The sequence below is a fragment of the Parasteatoda tepidariorum genome, chromosome 2 (genome assembly GCF_982258835.1).
Source record: "Parasteatoda tepidariorum strain Cologne lab strain chromosome 2, Ptep-v5.0, whole genome shotgun sequence".
Taxonomy (NCBI): domain Eukaryota; kingdom Metazoa; phylum Arthropoda; class Arachnida; order Araneae; family Theridiidae; genus Parasteatoda; species Parasteatoda tepidariorum.
In genome coordinates, this window is record NC_141756.1 from 9866374 (window position 1) to 9881131 (window position 14758).

Sequence of the window (14758 nt, forward strand, 5' to 3'; positions counted from 1 at the left end):
TTGAACCTTAAAAAGGATGAGTTAATTACGATTGCAGAAGAATTGGGTTTAATAATTCCCGAAAATGCTAAAATAGTGGATTTAAAGCGCTTAATTGAATCTAGCGATGAATTTAAAAATGATATTGAGTTTTTACGTGATCTAATTGAGAATGTTTTGGAAGAAAAAAGGGAAAGGTTAGAAAAAGCAAAACGGGAATCAGAACAGGAAATAGAGTTAGAAAAGTTAAAATTAGCTCAATTAGAAAAGCAGTTAGAAATTGCGAATATTAGAGGTAACCTAGTTGACACGTCTAAGACTACAGTGACCAGTGAAATGGATTGCGATAATTTAGAAAATTTAATAAAAAGTGTGAGAACATTAACAATTCGAGTGCCGAGTAAGTCGGAAGGGTGGGGCTTTTTTTTTACTTCCTTAGAAAGAGCCTTTAACACAAAAAATATATCTGAGAAATATAAAGCAGAGATTTTACTAAACTTGTTAGAGGAAAAGGCGTCTAATATTTTAACTTATATAACAGAGAAAGATCTAAACAATTATGAGGTGATTAAATCAATTGTTTTGAGAGATTTTGAACCCACAGCGCAGGTAGTATTAGAGAATTTTAGAAGGGCATCAAGAGAAAACGAAACACATATACAATTTGCTTCGCGCTTAACTACGAGTTTCGATTACTATTTAAATTTGAGAGGAGTAAAGGATTTTGAAACTTTAAAGCAATTGATAGTGTCAGACAAACTGTTTCGAACACTAGATCGAGATACAGCCTCACATATTAACGTTAGGCAGGGCGAAAAATGGTTTAAGCCACTTGAGTTAGCAAAAGAATGTGACTTATATTTTACATCTCGAGGAAAAATTATAACTGAAAAGAGAACCGAATTAAGGGCTTATAACAACAATCACAATTCGAATGGAAACCATAAGTATGTTCCGCCTCCTTTCAGAAACTCCCCATTTACTAGAGAAAACAAATATTTTCCCTACACACGCGAATGTTATATCTGTTCTAGTAACTCACATATGGCTAAGAGTTGCCCAAATAGAAGAAATAAATACTATGAGCAATCAAATAAAGCCAGTAATGATATTCAAAACAAGACACGAAGTAACACACAAACGTCTATAAATAAATCCAGTGATAACACTGCAGTGGTTACAAATGTAAATTCGAAACATTTGCAGAGTTCTAAAACTTTAAATGAAATTAATTTGTACCCTTTACAAAAAGTCTCTATTTCTATTGCAAGTAGACAAATAGACGCAATCATCGATAGCGGGGCTGAGATCTCTATTTTGAATACGACCCTACTTCCGTCTTTAGAAATAGAAGCTAAGGGAAAAATAATTTTACAATCCGCATTTAAAGAACAAGTCGAGGCGAAATTAGCAGTATTGCCAGTTTATTATAAAAACCCTGACGATTGTCTATTTTATAGTTCAAATATTTTGTTTGCTTTAACAGATAAATTAAACATCCCTTGCTTAATTACACCGGACGCTTATAATTCTTTGATTTGTCAAAATGATGATTCAGCTGAAATCGAAAACACTTTAGTTTTAGAATTCGACCCGTCAGTAGACGTGGGGGAAGAAATGAATATAAGTTCACCAAGGTCAGAGAATTCATTTTCTCAATCGAAAGAAAGTGAAACAGGGTGCGTTGTTTATTTAATGTCGGATACTAATAAATTATGCAGTTCTAGTGATGAATATTCGGAGGCTAACAAATTTCGAGAAATGCAGAAAGATTGTTTAACTTTAAAGAATTCTTTTCAAGATGCTAGTTTGAAAAAGAATAATTTCTTTTTGCGGGATGATTTATTATTTCATAAAGATAAAATTAGTGGCGATACAATATATCAGTTAGTATTACCTAAAATTTATAGGGATAAAGTTCTTCAATTAGCTCATAATGAGAATCATTTAGGAATACGGAAAACTAAAGAACGCATAAAATTATCCTTTTATTGGCCTAATGTTTCAAAAGATGTTGAAAATTATTGTAAAACCTGCAAAAATTGTCAATTAAAGAGCCCGGAGCGAAAATCTGATAAAATTCCTATAACCCCTGTTGTTAGAGCTCCATATCCTTTTCACACGGTAAATATAGATTTAATTGGAGAAATTGTTCCACCCTCAGGTAGAAAACACAAATATTGTTTATGTTTAATTGATCAAAATTCTAGATGGCCTGAAGTCGTCCCACTAAAAAATTTGTCTGCTAAGACAACATGCGACGCCCTTTTAGAGATATTCATGCGTACCGGAATTCCAGAAGTAATTTGCAGTGACCAGGGTACTAATTTTACGTCGCAATTGACGAAAGAATTTGAAAATAGGTTAGGAGCAAGTCCTCGATTTTCCACTCCGTCTTACCCAGCCTCCAATGGTTTAGTAGAAAAATGGAATAGGGTATTTAAACAGATGTTGCACCATGTTATCCGTTCAGATCCTACCGATTGGGATAAACATATTCCATATTTACTTTTTGCGTACCGCGAAGTACCAAATTGTACGACGGGCATATCTCCTTTTAAACTTATGTATGGACGCGAAGCTAGAGGTCCCTTGTCAGTTTTAAAATCTTCTTGGTCGGGTGAGATTCCACTACCCCTAAATCTTAGCAATTCGGCAGTAGATTATTTACAGGAATTAAAAATAAATTTGGAAAAGGCCGCAGATCTCGCTTCTTTGACTACAACTAAAAAACAAAATTCTTATGCTCATTATTTTAATCGAAGTACAAGAATGAAAGAGTTTAAGAAAGGTGAATTAGTTTATTTACTCATTCCGGATTCTTCGAATAAACTATACGCAAGATGGACGGGACCAGGCGAAATAATAGAACGAGTTAATCCTAATTCATATAAGGTTAAATTACCAGATGGCAATGTGCGACATATTCATGCTAACAAAATAAGACATTTTCATGCTAGAGCACAAACTGTGGGTGTTATATTTGAAGACGATGTTGAATTTGGTGAAATTCATCCTACACCGATTATAACACCTTCGTTAAGAAAAGATGACATTGAGGTAGATGTTAGTCATTTAGAAGAAAGTAAACAAACCGAGTTGCTTGAACTTTTGCACAAGCATGCATCATTATTCTCTGGTAAAGTACAAGTAGCTAATGTAGGTGAACATAAAATTCGATTAATACCAGGTGCTGAGAGGAAGAAACCCTACATTTACAAAATTCCCGAATCTTTAAAGACTGAAGTCGACAAACAAATTTCGGAATTAGAGAATCTAGGTCTTATCGAACACAGCGAAGCAGACATTGCTTACCCAGTTGTCTGCGTGGCAAAGAAGGATGGCAGTATGCGATTATGCATCGATTTCAGACAGTTAAATGCCGTAACAAAACCCTTTGATTACCCAATGGAAAATTCAGCGGACCTCATTAACCAAATTGGGCATGCTAAAATTATATCTTGCCTAGATGTCTTAAAAGGGTACTGGGAAATTCCTTTAGAAGAGGAAAGCCGTGATCTTACTTCATTTAAAACTCATCAAGCCCAATATAGATGGAAGGTAATGCCATTTGGCCTCCGCAACGCAGCAGCTTCTTTTCAGAAAGTGATGAACAGTGCTTTAAGCGAATATCGTGAATTCTGCAAAGCATATCTCGATGATATAGCTATATTTTCTTGTGACTGGGATACGCATCTTAAACAGTTAGATATGGTACTGACCAAATTAACTGATCTGAAATTCACCGTTAATGTCAAGAAATGCGTTTTCGCAAAAACACAAATCAAGTATCTAGGTCATATTATAGGAGATGGTAGACATGAACCAGATCCTGAAAAGCTTCTTGCTATTGAAATTATCGAAACACCTAAAACCAAGTCAGCTTTAAAAAGTGCGTTAGGTCTCTTCAATTATTACAGAAATTATATAAAAAACTATGCTGAGATAGCAAAACCATTGACGGATTTAACCAAAAAGAAAGTTCCAGAGCTTATTCCTTGGACTGACATAGAGGAATTATCATTCCAAAAACTAAAGAAAAAGTTGAGTGAAGCTCCTTCCCTTTATACTCCAGATCCAAAAAAACCTTATGTTATACAGTGTGATGCAAGTTCCTATGGTGTTGGTGCTTGTTTATCCCAAAGAGATGATAACGGTCAACTTTGCCCAATCAGTTTTGCTAGCCAAAAACTGAACAAAGTGCAGCAAAATTGGGCTACTATTGAACGTGAAGCGTATGCTGTAGTATGGTCGATCAAAAAGTTTGAAAATTACGTGTTTGGTGCGAATATTGATATTATAACTGATCATAATCCTCTAATATTTTTACAGAAGTCAGCACCACAATCTGCTAAGTTGCAACGGTGGGCTTTAGCTCTCCAAAGGTACAATATTCACATCACACACTGCCCAGGTGCTCAATTAAAAAATGCTGATGGTCTATCAAGACTAGTAAGTGATTGAATGTTGGTGTGTTTATTAGAAAACAAACTAACATATATAATAATCTGTTTTATAACTAGGCTTCTTTTCATCTGTAAATATACATAATTCAATTGAAATTTAATTTTCATGGTAATATCGAATCTATTGTATCAAGGTTTCTTTTCATCTGTAGTTATATAGAAATATATACCAGTTTTATATAAATTTGATTTGTACATAGTAATTGTATATATGATGCGTTATAACCAAGCAACTATACATCTGTCATATTTCTACTATTTTCATCTGCGTTTTGCATATTTTATGTGTAAGTAATTGTAACAAGTGTTCTATTCATCTGTTTTATTTATAATTAAGTGTTAAATATATTTTTGTATATATATATATATTATCCTATAGTGTGGATCAGATTTCGCTATACCAGGTGTAGCGCAATCTTGTCGGGGGGGTGTCATGCCTCCATGTTGCGATGGCGCTGTCAGCAAATGTAGATGTTGTAAATAAAGGTCGAGAGTTCGCACGTAGCGGCTGGAAAGAAAAGACGTTCTTTTGTTGGTCTAATTATTTATTTGGACAGTATGATATCACAGTCTCTTTACATTATATATACTTTAAAGAACATGATAAAAGTTGAAACATACGTTTTTCCTCTTTTTTGAGGTTTGTGCCACAAAAATCAATATTAATTGTGATTGACACTATGGGTTCATTCTATGATTAAAGCTTTCATTGTTAAAAATATTATTCTTTAATTTCTTTTATAGATTTAAAGAAGACCGGAAGTATAGGTTTGACGAACGATCACACATGTAATTAATTTAACGGACAGTTTCATCCTGTGTTATTCTTTTAAATTGATTAATAACAGGCTACTGTTACCTAATAAAAACATGCTGCTGTTATTGCGGTGAGTTTTGCTTTGTGAAATAAATTTCTTTCAAGTTTAACGACCTTTTAACCTTGCATAAACTCGTAAGTGAAAATTTTATAATTTTTGAGGAATACGCTGTTAAAAAAATTCTTTCAAGGTTGAACTATATGATCGTTACTTTGATAAATAATACGGTGCAAATTTGCTACAACCTTTTTTAAAATCACCCATGTTTGTTTTTTTTTTTTTTAAAGTTGAACTTTAGTAAGATACATTGTAAGACTTTTTCTCAGCGAATAATATCATAATGTTGACATTTGAGATCTTTTGCTCAGATGATGTTTTTAAAAGGAGCAAATAGTAGTCACTTTAACATAAAAATATAAATTTAATAAAGTCAAATTTGATTATAATAAGTACACACTAATCTCCTAAAATTAATGAATAAGACGCAAAAAAAAGTGAACACCCTGCCTGAATAACTTTTAATCTAAGGATCGAATTTTCATGCACTAAGACTGAAGTCCTAATGATTCGAGAGCTTAATCTGAAATATGCAAATTAATAAGTGCAAACGAGTTTTAAGGTATGGAATCTGGCATAAAAACATTATTTCTCTAAATTAACCTATCCTTTTCCCCCCATGGATTTTAATTTTTGATCCTCAAAAAATGTGGATGGGGGTAGCTTTGATCTGGAAAATAGGGTCCCAGTTATTTAACCAGGAGAGCACTCAAAATATTTGAATTCCTTAATGTCATTTTCACTTTTTTGCGTATTTTACTACATTTCGTGAACTTTTTAAGTGAACAGAAAATATTTTGTTGACAGTTATAAAATTCATTCATCTATAGATAATTCCACTTTTAGTAATTATTTATTAATTCAATTTGTAGTAATTATTTATTAATTCTTGTTATTTTATCTAATAATGTAAGCAAAATTTTTATTGTACAAAAAGTAAAAGTAAAATTTTTTATATGCATGTTACTGTGAATGGCAGAAATGGGTGGTTGTTGACTTCCAACGGTGAATGTTGATGATCATATAGTCGCTTTGATAAATGTCCGAAATATATATTAGGTCTTGTGAAGTGCCATCTCCCGGTATACATTTGCCCGGTATGCCCTACATCAATGCTTTTAAGGTCAAGTGCCACTACCCAGTATGCATTTGACCGGTACTACGAACACTGATGTTTCTTCAAATCTATCCTCAGCAGAAATTAAAATATCGAATGAATATAATAATATCAAGGAATACATTAATGTCAAATCGGATATAACAAATATTTCGGACATTCACAAAGCGACTAAGTGATTGTTGACATTCAGCGGTGAAAGTCGACATTCTCTTGATTTCGGTCGTTCATGGTAACATATACACAATATTTTTTTCTTTTTGCACACTGATGTAACTTTCATGTGGATAAGAGAAGTTGAAATCATGCAAAATTGTGTTTTTGTGAGGAATTTTGCCACTCATAAGTTCAATGTTTTCGTTGCATTGAATTTCCATGCTGCCAATTAAGTTGCCAGACACCAAAATGCGAAAGGAATACCAGAGATAAAGTAAATCGTGTTTCAACTTGTGTACCGACCATTGCGGAAGATTCAAAGCAGCATTTTGTCTTCCAAGGTAATTTCAGACATTTTCTATCCTACTCAGGTCTGGAGATCTGTCTGGCCAAATCACCCGGCAAAAATGACGTGTACTGTCTTACAGGCCACCAAAATTGCACTTTGATAATGGCCGAAATATCAAAGCAAAATGGGATGATTGTTAGAACTAGATCAAATAATATAGATCAATATATTATTTGACGTAGATATAATTTAATTTAAAAATCAAAACTAAAATGGCCGGTTTTCGTCATTACCACATAAGTCAAAATTTTTGTTTAGCTAACTAGCTTGAGACGAAATGTTATTTTCAAAAACAATCTCATATAATGAATATGCATTTTTATCCATAACCCAAATTTTAATGCGTCGTTAACAGTGAAATCGTGCAACCGTGATGAGAGAAAATAAATTTCGTGAGCAATGATTTACTTTGATGAAGATTTATGGCTGTGCCTGACTGTTGCCTCAATTAAACTGTTATGCTCATTAAAGTAAAAATATAATTTAATATTTTCTTTCGATATCGGCGCAGTTATTAATGTTGCTTCTAGCACGATTATTTGTATAACGTATGCATCAATATTCATATCTATTAATTCAAACAGCGAGACATTATTAAAGAAAGACTTTTCCATGTTCATAAATTTTTTTACAATAAAATTTTGCTACTTGTATACAATGATATGATGAATAACTTGCCATAATTGACTGTAAGTGTGATTAATTTGCAAAGAAAATATACTTTTTGCAGTGTTTATGGTGCATCACCGTCTAAGGAGTATATAAACAATCATAATAATAATTTCAGGTTTCCTTATTATTAATTAATTTAATTAATTAATTTGTGATCACTCACGCAGTAATTCAATTAAAATTTTCACATCAGATCAATATCAGCTAAGCTAATGGTGATACTAAAACACACAATTAAATATAACCAAGCACACATCTTAATTATTTGTATCTCAGTCAGATGACAAGGTTTGTACCTAAGTCGATATCCATATTCCAAACTTTAAATATTCCACCTTAGGGAGAGCTTACATCTTGTTAGTTTTTGTACACCTTATCTTAAGTTAGTTCTTAGAATTAAATTCCTTCAATCCTCAGTTTTCATTCATAAATAAATATTTACTATCTTTCTTACGCGGTGATCCATTTTTTAATCCAGACGAATCATGGATTTAAGTGCGCATGCCACCGGGCTAACCGTGGACAGTTTCGGTCGTTTCCATCACCATTAGACGTAAATATAGTTAGTTTCATAAGGAAAAAAAATAACATGCACTTTTGATGCGAATTAGTTCCGATGCTTGAACCAAGAGGTTTCTTGTCTTCTGGGTTGGGGATAAAAAGTCACTACAGAATTGAATATTGTTTGCTGCAAATTCGATATGGAACGAATGTTTAACGATAGTGATAAAATAAATAGAAGTTTAATCTGCTTTTCAACTAACTGCGCGATAAGTGTTTCTAGCCATTGACAATAATAATTGCCAGTTTTTTTAAAAAATGTTATTGATTAAAAATGAAAATATAAATGTGTCTAATGTCCATGAACTAACATTGTCGATTTACAAATAATGTAAAATGTTTGGGGAAGATTTCCGTATCGGGATCTGTGGCAGAATAATCGTTCCGCGGGCAGCGGCCCGCAAGAAACTAAAAATAAAAATAAAAAAAACGTAACAGAAAGGGACCACCTTGAAATGTCTAATTCGTAACCACCCCCAGGGCAAACATATACACGTTTTTCTTTCTTTCTTTTTTTTTTTTTTTTAAAGTTTAAAATCTATTTGGCTCCTTGACGATTGTAGTTGGAGCGAGATTACGATACGGAAATATCCGCAATGCTTGAGTTGAGGTAGTTATTAAAAAAACAAAAAATGAGCTTTGTGGCAAATTGATAACTGTGACCATTCACTCTGAACCCTTACCTTCGCATAAAAAAACTGGTAGAAGCTCAGTTTCAGATATCTTATAAAAAATATTGTTATTATTTTCTAAGCCAAATGCATAAAAGCAAATAAAATATAATTAAATAGATAGCGCATAGCAAATATATATAAATCTGGAGTTCTCGAAGTTTTTGAAATTTAAATTGAATGAAATTTTGTTGCAGTTTAGTACTTTCATTATTTAGCTTTTAATTAAAATCATTAAAAAATAAAATGTGTTCTATGAGTTAATAGAAAAAACGAAATATATTTTAATTTCAGATAGATTTGACAAAGAATATTTCGTTGTTCCCCTTTATTGAGAATTTAATTATTCATATTTCACTTGTTTACGAAGATAAATAATTTTAGGTAACCTCATTCAGTCCTTAAAAACATTCCATAATCATTTCAAACTAGGAAGTATATAGCATTTAATGAATGAAAATGGTAAACAAATTCGTAAATTTTACACTTGACTCAAATTCCACTTTGTATTAAAAAAAATTAAAAAAAAGCAAACATGAATAGACTCTTAGTGAAATGTTTACAACCAAATCGCCCAAGAAGGAACGTAAAATTGAAAAAATTTAACCGGTATCGAGCACTTAGTGCAGCAACTTAACATTTCAAGTGAGAACTATAAATCAAACTGAGAAGCTTGTTACATCATTAAAAGAACAGACATCATAATACATCACGTGTTAAAAATGGTTGCAGATCGCACTTCACGTTTCTTCCATTTAACTCTTTTCTTTTTTAAATGGCTTCTTGGCGTGCTCTAGCAGAAATCTATTTGAGTGGCGATAAAAAAGATTACGCAAGGGGGTTTAAGCTTTGAGATCTCCAGGGAGATATGAATCAAAGATGGTTAAAGATGGATGCTTAATGATGACGATTGTTTTTCGGAGAGTCCCGTTATTTCTCGTCACAGATATTTTGGATCCGTTATTTGCTGTAACAGTTATATTAAAACTGCTATTTAACAAAACAATCACATTCGAACTATTGCATAAAACGATATTCAACTGTATTTATAATGCAGGTATTGTAATATGCAATTTGATCCTTTTATGTCTTTAATCTATTTCATATCGTTCCTAGAATAAACAACAAAAGATAAACTAATTACGCATGCGCGTGCACAGTTACAAATTTCATACTAGACTTCTAAGATAAAAGTTGAATATAAAATTCGTTAAAAACTGTAATTCATTACATACAGTCTTTATATAGTCAAATACTTGGAATAGTGATTTGGAGCAATAATAATTTACTGTTACTGTAATAGTAATTACAAACGATAATGAACAACGATTACCTTTGAGTTATATGAACAATGTTTGCAGAATAAGTAATCATGTTTTTATTTTATATTTTATATCCGTCGTTGAACAGCAGTCCTAATTTTTGGGTTTACGACTACTAATGTTCAACTCCGTAGCCTTGTAATTTTTGAACCAATCCAGAAGACAAGAAAACTCCTGAGGAGGAGTTTGCGACTAGACAGATTTAACGTGCATCCGTCACCATTTATTACACGGGGAGTCTTCGACCGGAGGGGATCGAACCCACGAACTCTTCGACATGGGCCGAGTGCCCTACCAATCAGGCTATCCCGGTCTTAAGTGATCATGTTTGCGAATAATATATAATCAAAGACAACGATTATTTGATATTTTACATGGCTTATTTGTCATTGCAGTTATAAATATTAAAATTTCTGATAAACATTTAACTTCTGTTTTAAAGATTACCTGGAATCATGATCTTTTAATTGCAGATATTAGTGTGATCATGATTTCTTATAATGATTATTGCAAAAAACAAACAAACATAACGTTAGAAAATGGAACAACCGTATAATATTTGATCTTATGAATTGATATAATTTTAATGGTTGGGGGTGATAATCTTAAAAAGACTTTAAAAATATAATTTTAAACTAAGTAAATTTTACACTGAATAGTAACTATATCGGACGTGAACTTAATAAACAGACTTCTGAATAAAATGCTGAGATCTGTTATTGTGGAACAGATACTTATGTAAACCAAGCATCAAGCCTGTGCTTAGAAAACCTATTACTTGATCTTACTTCCTAACCGACAGGGAGGTATCCATTACACAATATGCTGAGATCTGTTATTTTTAAACGCTTACTTGGAACTGTTATTTTTAAAGAACTGGGTATAAAAAAAATATAATTTATATACCCTATCTTTAATCCCTTTGACCATTAATGTTTAGCTACTCCAGTTGAGTAGTGATTATATCTGCCAACATAGATTTTTTTTTCCTTTCAGATAGTCTGCAAAGAATGGGTAATTAGAAATGCAATAATAGATTGAGATAAATAGAAATGGATTAATCTTACGCTAGATAGACCTTTATTAAGAAATGGGATGAGATTGTGAATGAGTTTTTTTTTTATCCCATTTGTTAAAATACGCGTTTGTGTGCTTAATGATTTAAATAGAAGTCAGGTCACTCGAGGTTTATAATTCAGGATATTGTAGCATTTTTTTAATCTATAATATTGTATGGTTTTGTATCAGCTCTGTTATTGAGGCAAATCAAATAAGACTTAAGTCGAACAATTCTAAATCAATCAATAACTGATTTCTATTTCAATATTTATTTCTTATCTGAGTTTTTGTTTGACATCAACTCATTTTTCGTCTCAGGTTTGATTTTGTTTAAAGAGGGCTGATCTAGGTCAGACAAGACTAATATTCTAAAACATTTTATGAAAAACATAGGTAAAGCCCGATTAAGAGAAGCTGAGGCTTTGGGCAGAATTCTAATTAAGGGACCTCCAACATTTTCCTTTACAATAAAATTTATATTACTTTCACTATAATATACATTTCAGAAGTTACACCACCGTACAAAGAGCAAAAAAGGACCACGCTGAATAACTTATAATCTAATGATCGGATCTTCCCGTTTTAGGACTCCCGTGAAGGGATGAACTGAAATATGTTAATTAAAATTAATTAGTGCATATGATAATTTAAGTTACGAAATCAGACGCAAAAGCATATTTTCTCTGAATAAATGTACCTTTTCTGACGGATTGGGATTTCTGACCCCCCAAAATATGGGGTGTAACCGCAATTTGAGAAATATGGTCCCCATAGTTTGGTCCAGGAGAGCGATCCAAAGCTTCGACCCCTTAATGTTAATTTTATTTTTTGCGTGTTTCTCCATATCTCTAGAACTTTTTAAACGAATTGAAAACTTTTTGCACACTATTTTAGAATTCGTTTATCCAAAGATTATTCCAAACAAAAAATAAATTTTAATGAATATTTATTATTTTTTATCATTTTATTTAATAATTGTCGAAAAAATTTTGAATTGTAAGATATAAAATTTTTACGTCATTTTAAAGTATGTTAAATACAAAATATTTGCAAAATCGGTTGAATAGTTCCTGAGAAATCTAATTTTAAATGACATAAGCGATCACTATCCAACCTTTTCCAGTGTTTATAACAATGAGGTAAATAAAATTAAGGAAACTGAAAATAAAATTTCAATCAACTATAATAAGCTATATAATTATCTGTCAAATTACAAATTTAATTACAATCCTCAAGATTCTCTTGATCAACTATATCGAAGTTTTGTTTTCAAACTGAATAATTTAAAAAATAATTTTAAATATACGCATAAATCAGACAAAAGAGCCAAAAATATCTGGATGACTAGTAATATCTTGATTTTAATTCGAAGAAGGGAAAAACTATTAAAAAAACTAGAAAATATCCATGGGATATTATTTACAAAACAGCATACAACACTATAGTTTCTGAGCTTAAGAACTTAATTAAAGCAGCAAAATCAGAATATTTAAAAATCAAATTTTTAAATTGTGATTCAAATAAACAAAAATGGGATCTTGTAAATAGTATTATTGGTAATCAGAGCAAATCACCTACTTTACCTGATATTTTAAACTACTATAAATCTTCTGATCAATTCAGTAAATCATTTGCAAATGCTAACAGTACCTCAAACCCAAATTCAAATAGTTTTAAAAATATATATTTCACCAAGTTTAACCTCGTTTGTTTTCCTAGAATTGAATGATTGTGATGAACTTTACTTAATAAATTCTCTTTCTAATAGAAACTGCTTTGACTATGATGGTATTATTGTATAATTAATTAAACTATTTGGTCTCAATAATATAAATTTTATAACTAATTTCATCAATACCTCAATCAAGTCATCCATTTTTCCAACTTCTTTGAAAAGAGCAGCCATAACTCCTATTTTTAAAACCGGCGATAAAAATTTGTTTATCAAACTATAGACCAATTTCAACACTACCTGTTTTTTCTAAAATCATTGAAAAAGCTCTAGCTGATAAAATGTACAATTATTTAAAACATACAAATTTTTTCTCTGAAAATCAACATGGATTTATTAAAGGCAAAAGTACAAAAAAAGCTCTTTTGGAATTTTCAAAATTTATTCATAATAGTATTGCTGAAAATAAGTTAACAGTAGCTATATTTCTTGATATATCAAAAGCTTTCGATAATGTCAATTACAATCTTTTTATCAAAAAATTAGAATTTGCTGGTTTCAGAGGAATGATTTTAAATTGGTTTATTTCATATCTTTCAAACAGAGAACATAGAGTTAAAATCCGAAGTAATTTTAGTAATTATATTTTTTCTAACCGTGGTGTTCCTCAAGGATCTATTCTAGGACCCTTATTGTTTATTATATTCATCAATGACTTTTGTCAACTCAAACTTTTTGGTAAGATAATAACATATGCTGATGATTCCGTAATTTTGTATTCTTGCACTGATTTAAATCAACTAATTTTTCAAATTGAATCTGATTTAAGCGTAATTTCAAAATGGTTTACAGTAAATGACTTAAATTTAAATCTAAATAAAACTAAATATATTTATTTCTGCTTAAGAAAATCAGAATTTAACTTAAATTTAAAATTTCACTCTCTCTCTCTCCTGTAAAATTACTAATGAAAATTGTCGATGCTATATTCTACAATCTGTAAATAATATCAAATATTTAGGACTATATATCGATTCTAATTTGAAATGGAAAACACATATTAACAATTTAGTTAAAAAATTGCGTTTTATTTTAGTTAAATTTTATCATCTTAAGAATAAAACTCATTTTAATTTTGTGAAAACACTCTATTACTCCTGGTTTTATTATTTAATTAATTATGGTGCAATAATATGTGGCGGTGAATATAAAACTAATTTACTTCCTTTAATCTCAGTTCAGAATAAATGCTTCAAGATTATTAATTCTCTAAATATAAATAATTCAAGTATAACTACTACCAATATATATACAAGAATTAACCTATTACCATTTCGCCATAATGTATTTTTTCGTATTTTACTTTATTTACACAACAATAAATTAATATGCAAATTAAAAACTAATGTGTCTGAAAGGAGACCAACTGAAATATATGAGATTCCCCACTTTACAAAAGAAATTTCACGAAAACAGTTTTTTTACTTAGCAACTAAATTATATAAAAAATTACCATTCCAGTTGCAAAACATCCAAATATATTCTTCTTTTAAGCGTGCTTTATTTCAATTTATGATAAACATTGACGATTTAGACCTCTATTTTTCACTTTAAAGGAAGCATTTGATTTTTTATACCAGTCTTGTGCCAATACAAATGAATTTCTTATGTTACTTTTGTTATTTTTTTTATATAGTTTCATGTATTTTTTTTTCTATTATTACAGTGTTCAACAATATATGATGTCTTATGATGAGCAAAATAATTCATGATTGTAATACCCCCCCCCCTTTTTTTTTAAATTTCTAATTTAAATTTATTGTATTACTTTTCTTTGTCGCCTGGACAGGATTTTCCTC

General features: G+C 30.9%; 1 protein-coding gene across 23 annotated transcripts in view; it reads left to right on the forward strand.

The window, feature by feature from the left end:
• The window catches only part of by (focal adhesion protein tensin), a 365221-nt gene that overhangs the window by 116549 nt on the left and 233914 nt on the right, over window positions 1-14758 (forward strand). The window contains exon 1 of one of the 23 annotated variants that reach the window (XM_071177127.2): window positions 5190-5332. The exons of the other annotated variants lie outside the window; for them this stretch is intronic. The gene's annotated coding sequence lies outside the window, so the exon portion shown is untranslated. Of the gene's footprint in view, window positions 1-5189; window positions 5333-14758 lie in introns of those variants that run through there. 23 annotated transcript variants of the gene reach the window in all.